This window comes from Thamnophis elegans, chromosome 3 (genome assembly GCF_009769535.1).
Source record: "Thamnophis elegans isolate rThaEle1 chromosome 3, rThaEle1.pri, whole genome shotgun sequence".
Lineage (NCBI taxonomy): Eukaryota > Metazoa > Chordata > Lepidosauria > Squamata > Colubridae > Thamnophis > Thamnophis elegans.
Window position 1 is genome coordinate 69,157,973 of NC_045543.1, and position 14,917 is coordinate 69,172,889.

The following is a 14,917-nucleotide window of genomic DNA, read 5'->3' on the forward strand; positions in this document are numbered from 1 at the left end:
ATAAAATTTACCTTTTTGTTCCTTAGTAGAAATTCAAAATTAACTTCTCCATTACTTCACTGTAGACTTTTACATAGCTTAGACTTAATAGGAAAAACTAATAGTTGTTTAGAAGATAGCAACACAGACAGCCAAATAAATTACTTTTTCATTATATTTGGAATGTGGTATCTTTTGTAGCATAGCTTGTTTTAATACCAACCCAGCACCTTTTCTCATGCTAACATGTCTGTTTCTGCAAATCAGAGGTTACAATTAGAAGAGCAACATGACTTTCACTGCCTGGAAAAGTCATGAACTTCAGATCTCATATAGTAAAAAAAAAAAAAAAAAAAGGTGCTATGAAGTATATTTGGGGCTGTCATAATTTAAAGAATGACGCAAAGAAAATTATGTGACATAGAAGGATTTTGTGTGCACTTTGGCAAATGGTGTAATGCAAAACTATCTTGGATTATTTTGCAAATATACTATTTTATGCATACATTTGAAAAAATAGATGGTATAAGTGGCTGAATGCATAATTTAATAGATAATTGCAAAATCCAATAAAATTATTTAGTCAATTTTAATGTATTTTCTTATTCTGTGAACTAAAATCAACTGGATTTTGATAAATAAAGATCATTTACATACTATCTGTTCTTGGTATGATATTATCAGAAAATTATTGCAAAAAGTATGCAATTTAGTATTTCATTGTAGTGATTTTTTTTCAACTTGCCAATGAACGTTTATTTCCATTTCCTATTTGTAAGAAAATAAAGCTAAGAATCTTTGGCTTCAAATATGAAATGAAAATTATCTTTTCCCATTTAAAAAGCAATTTAATTTTTTATATAATTTTATCAAGGATTTGATTACAGTAATAAAAACTAATTAAAAACTAAACTTAAAAAGTATGAAAAAGAAAAATTTGCAAGAAAAATAAAGATAAGAAAAAAAGAATAAGAAAAATAACTTCCAATCTTCATTAGAATTTAGTAACTCTTCACTTTATAAGGTTACCTACAGATACCACTTCATCTCATAATCCCATCCCTTATCTATAAGCAAATCCATAAAATATCAAATTTTTTACCGTAATGTTGGCAATATATCCATAAAGGATTGCAAAAATCTATTATCTTAATCTTGATCAAATAAACAAACTTTATATTGCTTCTTTTTTACTTCTTATAGTCTTAATTTGTAGTTAGTTAAAATATTGTTGTAAGATTTAATTTTTCTTCAATTTTTAGCCTTCTTCATGGATTTAACAAATCTTTTTTGTAGATTCAATAATAAAAACTTTTCCAGGTCATTCTCGTGGTTTGTCATATTTTTAAAACTTCAGTATTTTCTGTATATCCAATAATATACAATCTGTTTACCTCTCATTTTTAGTTTCACTTTTAACATTTTCTCTGCCTTGTAAAACAAATTTGTTCCACATGATATTCCATCATTGACATGGATATAATCTATCCATAGAATCAGACATTACTGACAATGCTACTAATTTCTGGCTCCATCTTCAAATATATCTTTAATATTTGGAATGTTATGGAACATTTTGTAAATCCCAGTTAACTGACAGCAAAAGTTGCTTTGTAATTTTCCTTCTATTTATAATTCTTAGTCCCTACTAGTATCCAATTTTTAAAATCATGAAGTTGTTTATCTGCGTTAACTAGATAGACAAAATAACTCTGGTTCATACAGAAGCTATTTCTTTTTTATAGTTAATTGTAAAACCTTACAGCAAAAACCAATATTCTAAATTTAACTTGACCCTTAATCCATTTGTAAATTTCTTAGATTAAAATATTTAGTTTTTTTCTGTTGCTAATTAATTTTTCATTTGTTCAACATTGAAGCTAACTTTTCAGACTTGTTATTCCAAAGGTCTTTAATAGCTTTAAGACAGTTTAGACAATTTCCAAAAGCGCATCTTGGGAATTTACTGTCCTTTAAAAGACCCTGTCATGGTTGTGAGCAAGATGGCTAATCCCTTCATCTGCTGATGGTCAAACCTGCAGAAGACTGCTATCCTGCAGTTTCCTTGTGAGTAGCAGCTGCTACTCACAGAGCACATATGGGCAATCTTCTGTTCTATCGAATCCAGAGAAATTGTAAAGAATTGGTCTACTCGCTAGTCCTTTGGCATTTGCTGTGGCATTTGGTGTGGTCATCATCAATTTTTTTGCAGTGATGTCTTCAATTTGCTATGTTTCCCCTGGAAGTTCAAAAGTAGTTCAATTTTTGTTGCAAGACAAGTTGGTCAAAGTCCTGTGAATAATTAAGAAAGCTTTATTTATCTGGAGAAAAAATTACATTGGGTGAATGAAAAGCAGCAAAGGTCATAAAACTCACTTAACAAATGTCTCACTTAACAATAGAAATTTTGGGCTCAGTTATGGGTGTAAGTCGAGAACGACCTTTAGAATTCTCAGGTCTACACACCACCAACTTTTTTAAAGGAAATACGGTCAGTAGAGCTCCATTAAGAGAGAGCCCTACATATTTGCTTGGCAATATAAATTTCTCTGGGTCCCAATATAATATCTCAGTATTTTGTTATCATCAGTCCATATTCCTGTAAATGAATAAATGTGCAGACATTTCTTCAGCTTCATTTCAAACAGTTCCTATTTTTTTCCAGCTCCAATCCATTTGTGTACTGCAAACTGAAGTAATATTTAGATGTAGACATTTAATTACATTAAATACATGAAATGTATTAATTTCCAAACTGTATATATCAATATATCAAATATTATATTACATTAGAGAACAATGGAAATGTGGCATAGGCTGGTGCTAGTTGAAATCTCTGAACATGTGTCATTTCTTCTCTGGCACCATTTTATCAATAAAGCTGGGGCTATAGCTAAACAGAAGCTACGGCTTCTTTTGCTGAATTACAATCCATACAAACTCCAGCTGTGACTTATGGATTCATGTGGCAGATAAAATTGTACTTAGACTTGTCAACAAGTTTTATTGACATATCTACTCACTTGCCAATGACACCAAGCAAGATGTATAGCCAATTTTTATTCCCCTTGTAATTGTGCTTGGGGGAGGGGAACCACTTTTGATTTCAATGTAATTTGTTCTAATAAAGACCAGTTCGGGCATTAGAAATCTTGTTCGTGTTTTCCCCCATGTATCCTTGCCTGGATTTGTAGACAATCACAAGGAATCCTGCAATTAGAGCAGTTAAGAAAAATTCAGGCACTACTGCCAGCCTTTTTGTCTGCTGGAGAAAATAAGGAATGTATAGTACTGATATTCAGGTACTCCTCGATATACAACAGTTCATTTAGTGACCAAAGTTACAATTGCACTGAAAAAATTGCCTTTTGACCGTTTTCACACTTATGACTGTTGCAGCATCCCCATAATCATGTGATCAAAAGATATTCTTTTGAAAGAATAGAAGTTTTGTGCATTACAGTATTCAACTTTGAATATCAGTTACAATTGTAATGAGTTCCACAAAAACCTGCATTGAAGCCACATTGAGTAGACCTTTGTGACAGGAAGGAAAGTGCCAGGTATAAAATCTTTCATGCAAAAAATATTGTTTAGAGTGGATTGTCAGCATATAGAACCGCAATTAAGTGTGTACATTTTAAATTTCTGGTCACATTCAGAATATACATAGTCAAACTAAGAATGTATGAATATCTGAGATTTATTTGTAGCACTGGACATTCGGTCACTCCTATGCAACTTACTGCAACTAGAAATCTACACTGAGTAGCAGCTACTAGTCTGGAGTCAGTTTTCAGTATCAGTCTAAGTTAGTGCAGAATTAAGTTGTTAATATTTATTGCATGTTATATTAAAAGAGCTTTATATAGAAAAGAACTGCTCATAACTGAATTCCCCAGACATATCAAATACTAATATTTCTCAGCCAGAAGTAATTAATTAGTTTGTGTTTCAAAGTGAAGTCTATTCTATTATTGATTTTCTTTCTTTTATCATTTTCTTCCAGAAAGCAGGCCCTTTATTAAAATGGTATGTGCACGGTAGGTAATGGGTGGGACAAAGTATTTGCTATTGTTAAGTAAGACTGAGTGGAGCTAATTGGATAGTGTCCAGTTCTCATTGAGATGCAGTTGATAGCTTAATATGGTTTGTTTCCAAAATCTTGGGAGAAGCTAAACTCTAGCAGGAACCATAAATTAGTAAAACCCATTTTGCTGCCCAATCAAGTATTTCACGTCAAGCGACTGGTGCCTCTTGTAACGAAGTATCTACAAAGTGTGTCAGAATGATGCTGCTTGGTATGTCCTCCCCGTCCCTCCCCTCTTCAGTAAAATGTCAACACAGCTGCAGTTTACCACTTTTTGAAATCTTTCACCTGGGAGTTAGATATTTAGGCCGGGGATGGGAGGAAGCAGTGGGGAAGGACTGTTTGAAATGCTATTAATTCCTGAAAAATTGCATTCATATTCTACCTAACTAGATAAACCTACCCCATATGTGTGTGTTTCTGCCCCTTATATCATGTGCCAGGCAGATCTCGTTCCCCCTTCATTATTATTGCCTTACCTGCTGTGTTTATCTTCTCTGAAAAGACTGAAATGTAAGCTGTTGAAGCTCAGGGTGGGTGGCATAAATGTTCACAAGACTTTCCAAAGAAAAATAGAATAAGGATTTCACTTAGACTCTAAAAATGGCTAAGAGAATTTAATGTGCTGCTGGATAAAAATAATAAAAACAACAACAACAGCATAGAAATATCTTGCTTTGCACTGTAAATAGACTTTAGGGCTTTTGAGTTGGAAACTTCCAAAGTGACACATTTTACATAGACCGAACATCGGTGTTACTCAGCTCATCTTTAATGGACCACAGAACCCTCTTAACTTTTTTATGAACTCCTAAAGCGTGCTCATTCTTAACAAAATGTCAGGTTAAAACATGTCACTTTGCCGTTACTTGCTTGCCTTTAATGAAAAGACTCGTCTTAATGGTCTGTTTTACTGTAGGCAGTTGTAAAGGCAGTAGCGCTTCTCTCCCATTATTGCTGTCATCCCAAGTTCCCACCCCTAGTTAGCCCCTGCACTGAAGGAAAATTACAAGAGGTTTTGTTCTAGCAGCAGTGCAACACTGAACAACTTCTTAGAGATGATTATTGGCATACTAGTGAAAACCCAGATTTTATCTTCTATCAGTAACACTTCAGTACGAGTGTTTTTCTCTGCTACTTTTTCAAGATTCTCCACTATGATGATGAAAATTCTTAGAATCAGAATTTGTATCATATTTTATTTTAGCACTCAAGCACCAATCCTGGTCTTTATACAAATTATATGGGGTTCTAGTGTATAGATCAGGAACAATTTATGCAGGACTGCGTTTATAGTGATTAAGAGATCACCATGGAGCTAAAAATGACCCTTTTGTGTTTGTTACCAAATTCTGTGTCACGTAAGACCATATTTTAACAGTGTCGTAAAAATTGTGATTGAAAGTTGGCATCGAGAGTCACCATAAAGCTGTTAGTACATAGCATCAACTCTTCTTCCCAAGTGATGCGATAAGACTTGTTGCATAAGCAAGACCATGCAAATTACTTTCATAATGACTTTCATAATATATACTTTTACTTTGTCAGCAATTTCCAGGCTTGTTCTGTCTGGTTGTATTTGGTTCTAACACAGTGGTCATACCAGCTGGAATTTCTAGGAATTCCACAGAGGTGGAGTGTTTGGGTTGAGAAAAGATATTTAGAATAATATACAATTACCATGTCCAAGGTGCCCTGGGTTGAATCTGTTCTTATGGTGAAGAAATATTCAGTTTAGTTATCCTCTATATGGAGATGATCAAGAACAGGAGTGCCTTTTGATTTAAAGATTTCAATGACTTGTATTTTTATGGTATTTTTTTTTACTTTTCACTTTTTTAAAACTGTTGGCAAACACAAGATATCTTGTTAAGAAGCACTTCACAAAGAGAATGTAGGCATCTCTGTGGCTGCTGGGTTAAAAAGAAACCCACTCCTTTGCTGTTAGAAGGATATTTTTAAAATTACATGGAGAATTCTAAAACATAGCTGTAAATTCCATCCTTATAACTTTACATTTCTCAGAAATGCAGAAAGGTTTATGTGAATAACTCATCTGTTTTCCTTCGGTTAATTTTTCCATACATTCTAGATTTTTGGCCATGTAACTTTTTAATGTAACATTTAATGAAACTATACAAGGTCAGCCTTAGATCTGTAGGAATGAATGACTGGGATCCAACTGTTCTGTGGTATTTTAGATACAGGCAACATTTCCAAAGCATCTTTTATGGTGGGATCATATTCTTAGAAATCTTATTGAAAAAATTGTATATTTAAAAAAATATTCCCTGTGTTTCCCCGAAAATAAGACAGGACCTTATTTTCTTTTGACCTGCAAAATAAGCACTTGGCCCTATTTTTGGGGAGGTCTTATTATTTTTGGGTGCAGGAGGTGGCGAGCGTGGTCACCTCATGGCTGCTGTTGTGTTGCAATATTTTCGGGGTAGGCTTATTTTCGGGGGAGGGCGCATGCACTCTAAAGCCTACTTGGGCTTATTATCTGGGGAGGTCTTATTTTCAGGGAAACAGGGTATTCAAACCTAGGTCAAAAGTGACATAAATCTTACAGGGCTTAACATTGTTCTAATGAAATATGACAAATTTGTTGTCTCCAATGTTTGTGGAAAACATTTAATTTTCTCCTTTCAAGCAGTCAAGATAAACAGTAAGGTAACCTTTTAAAGGTTATCTGATGTGTACTATATTTTATTGACTTTTAATTTTTATAGTATTTAATTATTTTGCACAAATGCACAAAAACCTTTAGACATACTTTACTTGGGTTCAAGTGCTGAAGCCAAAACCAAAATCTTGACAAATTAGGAATTCACTAATCATTAAAGTATGGAGGGTGACTTGTATAAGGTAAGCTTATTAGATAATGTTATTAGGTATGTATATGTTTATGGATAACTTTTGCACACACAGATATTTCACCTGTCAATATCCCACACTAGTTTATTTTGAAGGAATTCATGTATAAATATTTTTAATAACCAGAAACTGACAATATTCCAGGGCTTTTGACTATGTAGTATATGCATTGACTGAAACATTATTGTTAGCGGGAAAATGTGAAGCTGCTCCAGATTAATGATACATTGTAAATCTACCTACAATAAATCTGTGCACCTATATCTATTCTCTCTTGCTATAATCTCTTTCTGAGTTTCAGTTGCATGTTTTATTTCAGAATGTGTAGCATTAGTACATTTTACCATTAAATAAATGTTAAGGATTATTAAATATTTGCCAGATCTACAGACAACCGAGAGACATTGCTCTTTAATTAGGATTATGTGCAATGTAATACACGAACAAGTGAAAGGACTGAAAGTTAATGTGGCCTCCCAGCAGCTAACATAAGTGAATTAAATTGATCCTTAAGGTACCCCCATCCACCACTCAGAAATACCATAATAAGCACCTATTACAAGAAAGGACTCTTTAAGATAAAGCAAAACAGTTTAAGCTATATTTATGTTCAACAAACCGTCTCCATGTGGCTATTTGCAAGTAGGATTTTCTTTTAGCCTTTTCCTCTGCTTTTGCTGCACAGCTGTCACTTGTGCAGCAAAATAGCAGTGAGGGGAGAGGGAGGGGGAAAGCGCCCTGCTAAAATCGTGTCACGTAGCACTAATTCATCTGCTCTCATTAGAGTGAGCGAGGGACAGCAGTGATGGCCAAGAGCTGCACTCCACACATGACACACGAACAGTTTGGGGAATAGAAAATTGCTTTCTCAGGAAGCCCAGCCAATTAAGGACTTGACCATATTGAATGTCAAGTGTTAATTTAGGTTTTTCTTCATTTTCCCAGTAGTAATACGGGTCCTGTGATGAGCAAATACATGTCAAGTAAAAGTTGATTGCATGAAGGACCCAGGTATTATATGTCACTGACAAGTCACAAATGCACTGTAGTCTTTTAACCCCTTAGGTGAGTCAGTCTGTGGGCAAAGGGGAGAGAAATAGGAATTAACTGTACTATAATTATAATAATAGATTGCTTATATTAGGGGAATCTCTAGGAAATTAGACGTAAATCATGATTTATGTCTAATGTAAGAGGGACCAGACTGGTAGTTTGGGTCATATTTAAAAACAAACAATTCAATATCCCAAGTACATTACACACCTCTATGAAGTACAGTACATTATTTGGTGTTGCAGAAATCTAAAACAAATCAAATCTATTGTTCATCTTATTCCCCCATTCCATAAAAGTTAAAACATATTTTAGGTGGTTACTTAATTTTGCTCTGATTTTGCATATGTGCACCAAGAATCTTCTTTCGCCCCATTCCTTTCCTTCGCCAAGAATCTGTTTCAATTCTCCTTGAATCTCACTTTTGTTCACAGGATATTGGTCCCAGGAGGTCGGCCACCGCTCCCCCCCCCCCGGCGTCCCAAGCCCTTTCTGTAGTACCAGGCTGCCTCGATACCCGTTCCCCTCTCTTTCCTGAACCAGTTGCTGGTCCTCTTCTTTTTAGTAGATGGAAAAATGTCTACTTTAGAACTCATCTGTAGCATCTAATTTCCATTCATCAGCATATTATTTACATATGAATGTTGTGAAAATAAGAGAGTGTCTGTTTCTGTTTTGAGTGCATAATTGATGTGCACACAATAATATGTCCACAATGACCTAGGCATTTATTGTAAAGCTACCCCCTCTCCATAAACATAGTCAAGTGGAGCTAACAATCTGAAATCATTGAGGAAGCTGTTTTTCATTTCCAAACCACAGTACCTGAGGTCTGTCTTTTGCAGTATAACATCATCAACAATTTCTCTTAATTTTGCTTTGAAATATATAGATATTTTTTTAAAAAAAGAATATACTCAATTTTATAAATCTATTCTGTACTAGAAATCAAGACTTCAGAATTGATTTTTCTCATTTGGAAGGATTTAAAATGTAACCCTTACCTTTTATATTTTTCCCAATATTTTTTTTTTGTTATCTAATATATTGACATTTAGTCAACAATGATTTGATTTTATACATATCAAGGCGTAACAACAGAATGAACTAGAAGCGGGGTATGAGAGTGTAACCTCTAAGCATTAAGCAGTTGAGCTTAAGGAATACAAATTAGATATGAAATTAGGCAAGATTTTTTTCCCGTAACATGTTTCTTTTCTTTTGTAAAACAAGAAAAAAATAATCAAGTTGCATGCAGAATAAACAGCTAGACTACATCGTTATCGATGTAAGACTAATATCCATTTGCAAAGGTGACACTTTTGAAATCATGTTAAGGACTAACGGCAGTGAGGCTACATAGAATCTTATCCTACTAGGCAGATCTAGGCATCCTTTAGAATGCATAGAAGAATTTTTCTGTATCTGAGCATCAAATATTGTAATTCTTTCAACACCCGATAGCTTTCTCTATTCTGTGCTGTGTTTCTGACATTCCATTACTGTCCACAAGAAGGACAACAACGTTTATTCACTAAGCAGTGATTTTCATTGTGGTCCACTATTTAATAATGGCCTTAACCTACATGACGCTCCTGGAGTTTTCTTCAAGCGAATATTGGTGATGGCACCTTTGGTTGCTAATTCAAGATTCTCTTCTTTACAGGATGCCACTTTTGACTGATGGTGCTCAGGGCAATCAGCCACTGATAGGTAACAGGCCTTCCTTTGGCTGTTCCTTCCTTTTGAATCCTCTCACTCCCTTCCCCCTCAAGAGGGTCGTCCCCTCCCCATTTGAGCTCCGTTTCCCAGTGCTTAAGCAGAAGATGACTCCCTTTGCACGTGTTTTTGATAAATTTAAGAAGTCAAACAGCTGACACAGATGGATAATCCAAGTGTATAGGGTGAAGAGTTATAAATTAACACATTATTCCCTCTTAATGTGAAATACTTGAGAATGCATTTTCTGAGTCCCCTGACATCCACCCTGTGAGGGTTCGTATTGTACTTTTCAAGTGGCATTGATTTGTTAAAGCGCTGAATTAGCATCTTAGGCCAGCTGCCTATTCTACTGTTATACTGGGCTCATTCTCTCTCTTTCTCTCTCCCTCTCCCTCCATTGCTTCCTGCTGCCTTGGCCACACACAGGGCTGCAGCCTGCTTTCACACACACATACACCCCTCTTTTGTCACTGAAGCTAAATGCAAATGTAGGAAAAGGGGCATCATTCCTGTAGCATGAATCATCTCCGTACATTAACCAAAGGAGATGCCTTAGTAAAATGTGTTTGGTTAAATACAGAAAAATGAGGGAGTTTCAGGATATCTATGCAATTATGTACTGAGTTCATATTTTCTCTCTTCTCTTCTCTCCTCTCCTTTCCTCATCGCTCCCTCTCTCCTCTCCTTCTCCTCTCCTCTGAGATTTTCTTCTATCTTGGGGCTGTATCTCACCATGAGATGATGGTGACATCTGAAAGGTTTATTTCAATGCAATATAGCTGGCTCTTATGTGGAGCTAATCACATATACAAAGACCAGCAATGCTTTGCACTTGTGCCCTTTGAAATGCACATTGTTATTTAGTCATTTGGACATTGTAGGAACCCAACTTTAATTTTGTTTTGGCATGTTTTCTTTTTTTAATAAAAACAACTATAAATGTCTTCTTTTTATTATTTCTGCTTCATTTCTGTTTCTACATATTGCAATGCTATGGCATTTCATGGATCATGAAATGATGTGAGGTATTATGTAAACTACTTTAGTAATATAATTATTCCAGTAAAAAAGGTTATGCTCATAAAATTAGCAGGAAATTTCATTTCATTTACAACTGATAATACAATGATGGTATTCTGATTTATGTATTCTTAGAATGCTAACGTGCAACATTTCTGGAATCCTACAAGAGAGGTTTTATAATAGAAATATATTGTGGTTGTATCTTTTTTCTGTCTTCAAACGATATTCCTCTTATCATTTGTTTTGGTTGATGGTTCTTTTATTTTTTTATATTGATTGGTTGGACAAAGGATGCAATTGATTAGCAATGTACATTGTATATTTTGAAATACACCAACAAAAGGACATATGAAATCACCTCCTCTCTCCAAATTTGATTCATGTGGGTTTTTCTGTTGGTAGATTTAGGCTCTAAGCCAGAAATTCAGGGTAAGTTCCTAGATTTTAAATTTTCTCTTTGGGAGATGTACGCTATCACCCAATCATTGCTATCTGAACTACAAGAATCATATGTATTGTACTCTATGTTGCATTTCAGCTGATGGCAGCAGATAGTCAACCTTACAGTATCTAGGCTATGAAGCAAAGCAAAGTTAGGCTGGGTTTGTATTTGGATAAGAAACTCTAGGGAACTTGGAAGTCTAACCTGAACTAAGAAGAAAAGAAGCCCAGAATAAGAGATTATTTCTGTGTTGCTGGCAGGAAAGTTGTATACATGTATACATATCAAGATAAATGCAATTTACCAATACATTAGTTTTTTTGTTATAATTGTATATAAATCATGTCTTTACTTATAGCTAAGTTGTTATAATATGGTGGCTTGTGGAAACTGGCACAGAATCTGAATTAATTACTGGCAGCAAACCAGAACAGAAAGTATAATTTTCCTGCTTCATTCAAAAATGATTTGCTAGATGCATAATTCTCTTCTGTTTCATTATGGTACTAGGCTATTTCCCACACCGTGTTCTGGTTATATGCTGTCCATGGCAAACCGAGAAAGATGTAGGGTGATAAAACGCCCCCATTTTTCTTATAATGAAGTGGCATCCCTTACATTCTTCACTCAGATCTTGGCTTTCATGCATCTTTTCTGAACTCTGTTCTAAAGACACCTTTTCAGCTTCTACAATTGTTAGGGATATTCACAGGTAGAACTCACTTTATTTTATGCAGACAGCTGACTTTGCTTTGTAACTTCTTCCTCTTGCCTTTTGTTTTTCCATAATAGCCTCTTGGTTATTGTAACCATGCCATCCCCTACATTTGAAACCCTTGTAGTGGAGTCGAGAAAAAGTTACAAGAAACTCAGATATAAGAAGACACTCTTTCCCAATAACAACAAGTTCAGACTGTACATGCACTACTTTGCATCATTTATTTTAGAAGAAAATTCTTCTCTCTCTCCCTCTCCTTCTCTCTCTTTGTCTCTCTCTCTCTCTCTGTCTCCCCCCCCCCAAATAAAGAGCATTGTAGTCCTATAGGGACGCAGTGACTCAGTGGCTAAGACACTGAGCTTGTTGATCAGAAAGGTCGGCAGTTCAACAGTTCAAATCCCTAGCACCACATAACAGAGTGAGCTCCCATTATTTGTCCCAACTTCTACCAACCTAGCAGTTCGAAAGCATGCAAAAATGCAAGTAGAAAAATAGAGACCATTTTGGTGGGAAGGTAATAGTACTCTTTGTGCCTTTGGTATTTAGTCATGCCGGCTACATGACCATTGAGATGTCTTCGGACAGCCCTGGCTCTTTGGCTTTGAAATGGAGATGAGCACTGCCCCCTAGAGTCGGAAATGACTAGCACCTACTGTATGTGTAAGGGGAACCTTTACCTTACCTTTAACTCCTATATACTATGCAATAGTTTTATGCTACCCATCCTTTAACGATAGTTGTTGCAATCAAGGAGGTCATGTTCCTTGGTCTGAGGTACATTCAACCAGAAATACACACTGAACAATTAAGATTTGCATGCTGAAGCTCATAGGAAGGAACTTAGTAGGAATTCACCAGGGAAGCTTTGGTAAATAATTGCTGATAGGAGAATGAGTTAAATTAGTGTGGTCTGGCTGAGGTGAAGGGATTAAACAATTTTGTATCTCCAAGGTGTTTAATGAGCTAATTAAATTGGTGTTGAAATAAAAAAAATTAAAACATGGGAAAACAAACTTATGGTTTTATGCTAACAAATTATTTTGTGTCAAGGACAATGAGTGTGTCGTACCATGTAAGACAAACCAGATCCATGAGATGCCATTTATGCATTTATAATTTTATTTATTGTTTCTTTAAATTGGGCTAGTACAAGTGTACCTCATTTTTTTCAAGCTTATTTAATAGTAGAGGCTTGCCTTAGAGGGCCATCTGAATGACTGTGAAGATAAATCTTTGACATTGTATAGGAAAGGAGCAGAAATTATGGTTACTGTGTAATAATATATAAAAAGTCATTATTGCACAAAATTCTCTTGAATCCTCAGAGGGAGGAAAAGATAGAGTTTATCCTTCTAAAACTAAATTCCTCTCATTTTTTTAATATCAGTATCATCAGCAATTCCATGGGGAAACTCCATAGGAAGTCTGAAAAGCAACAATTTCAAACATGTGCTCACAAAGTGATGATATTTATTAGGTGAAACAACTAATCTAGAATACAATGAAGGAAGAGCGATGAATCTAAGGAAGAGCAGTGAAGGGAGGGGCTGAGAAGGCTTTAAAGTATGAAACACTTACTCTCTAAGAATATTAGGGTATTTCTTCTGAGATGTTAAGTTCTCCTGAGTTTCAAGACATTTCCTCATTGTTAAGTGCACTAAAACTTGAAGTTATAATCTACACACTTATTCTTGGCAGTAAGTCCTATTAAACATATCTATTCCTTAGAGATGTAGCTTTTGCACTGGAAGTCCCTAAAATAGTTCAGGCAAGTGTCTATACTGCTAGCTGAGCAGGCCAATGCATTTTGCTTACCTTGTAAAGAAAAATAATAGAATAAATCCACTTTCTCCTGCTCCCAAAATTGGTTGTGAAAGTGGAAGGACCTTCTGGCACATCTAGGAAACATGGGTAGTACTAAATAACATGTGACCCCTTGGGATCATCATTTTAGAGATATTTCCTAATCTAAACAGAGAAACAGAATAACCACAGTGTCAGCGTTCCAAATACCATGCAGAATTAAATCAGAGTCGAAGGCAAAACTATGCTTAAAGTTCCAATTTAATAAGACAGGCATGTTGGCATTGTGCTGTGGGATTCCAACTCTGGAAGTTACATAAGAATCCCACCCAGTTAAAAGTTCATGATCTTGTCCCCACACCCACAATCCATCACATGGTCCAATCTTCTTCTTCCATGCTGGCGTCTACGCCTAACTGCTTCCAGTCAGGTGTGAAAGTGTGGAGACAAAGGATGGCCTTGACTTCTAGTAAAGAATGAAAAACAATACATTCCACAATCCTACTCCTTCTATTCCCCCCTCCCATCGACTATACTTAAAGAAACAGCATAATGAAATAAGAAATATGGCAGGCCAAAATTCTAAAAGGAATATAAATGCAGGCCTGACACACAGTTTCCTTCCCTTCCTTCTTCCCTCCCTCCCTGTCTCTTCTTCCTTCCTTCCTCTCTCTCTTCCTTTGCCCTCCTTTCCTATCCTTTCCCTTCCCTCTCCTCCTGCTCCTCTCCCTTTTCAGGAGATGGGTAAATGGCTCTTTCCCTCCCTCCCACCCTCTCTCCCTCCCTGCATGAAAATGACTGCTACCAGATAGGATACACATCTGGGGAGTGCAAGAGTGGCCAGCTCAGTGCTAGTGAAGCCGAAATTATGGTGATGGTGAAAAGTCATTACTTGGGGTACATCATTTCTCCATTGGCTTTCTCTCTTCAAGCTTCCCAAAAGCAAAATCTATGCTAATGAGAAGATGGCAAGGAGCTTTGGCAATTGTATCAGCTCTTAGTTTCCACCGAATATGAGTATTATTTTATGTGCCTTTATACAGGTAGTCCTCGACTTACAACAGTTCATTCAGTGACCATTCAAAGTTACAAGAGCACTGAAAAATGTGACTTACAGCCGTTTTTCAAAGTTATGACCTGGGCAGCATCCCCATGATCATGTGATCAAAATTGCAGATGCTTGGCCACTGGTTCATATTTATGACCATGG

General features: G+C 35.8%; 1 protein-coding gene across 1 annotated transcript in view; it reads left to right on the forward strand.

Annotated features, from left to right (window-relative positions):
- Nucleotides 1-14,917, forward strand: part of BNC2 (basonuclin 2) — a 285,256-nt gene that overhangs the window by 11,768 nt on the left and 258,571 nt on the right.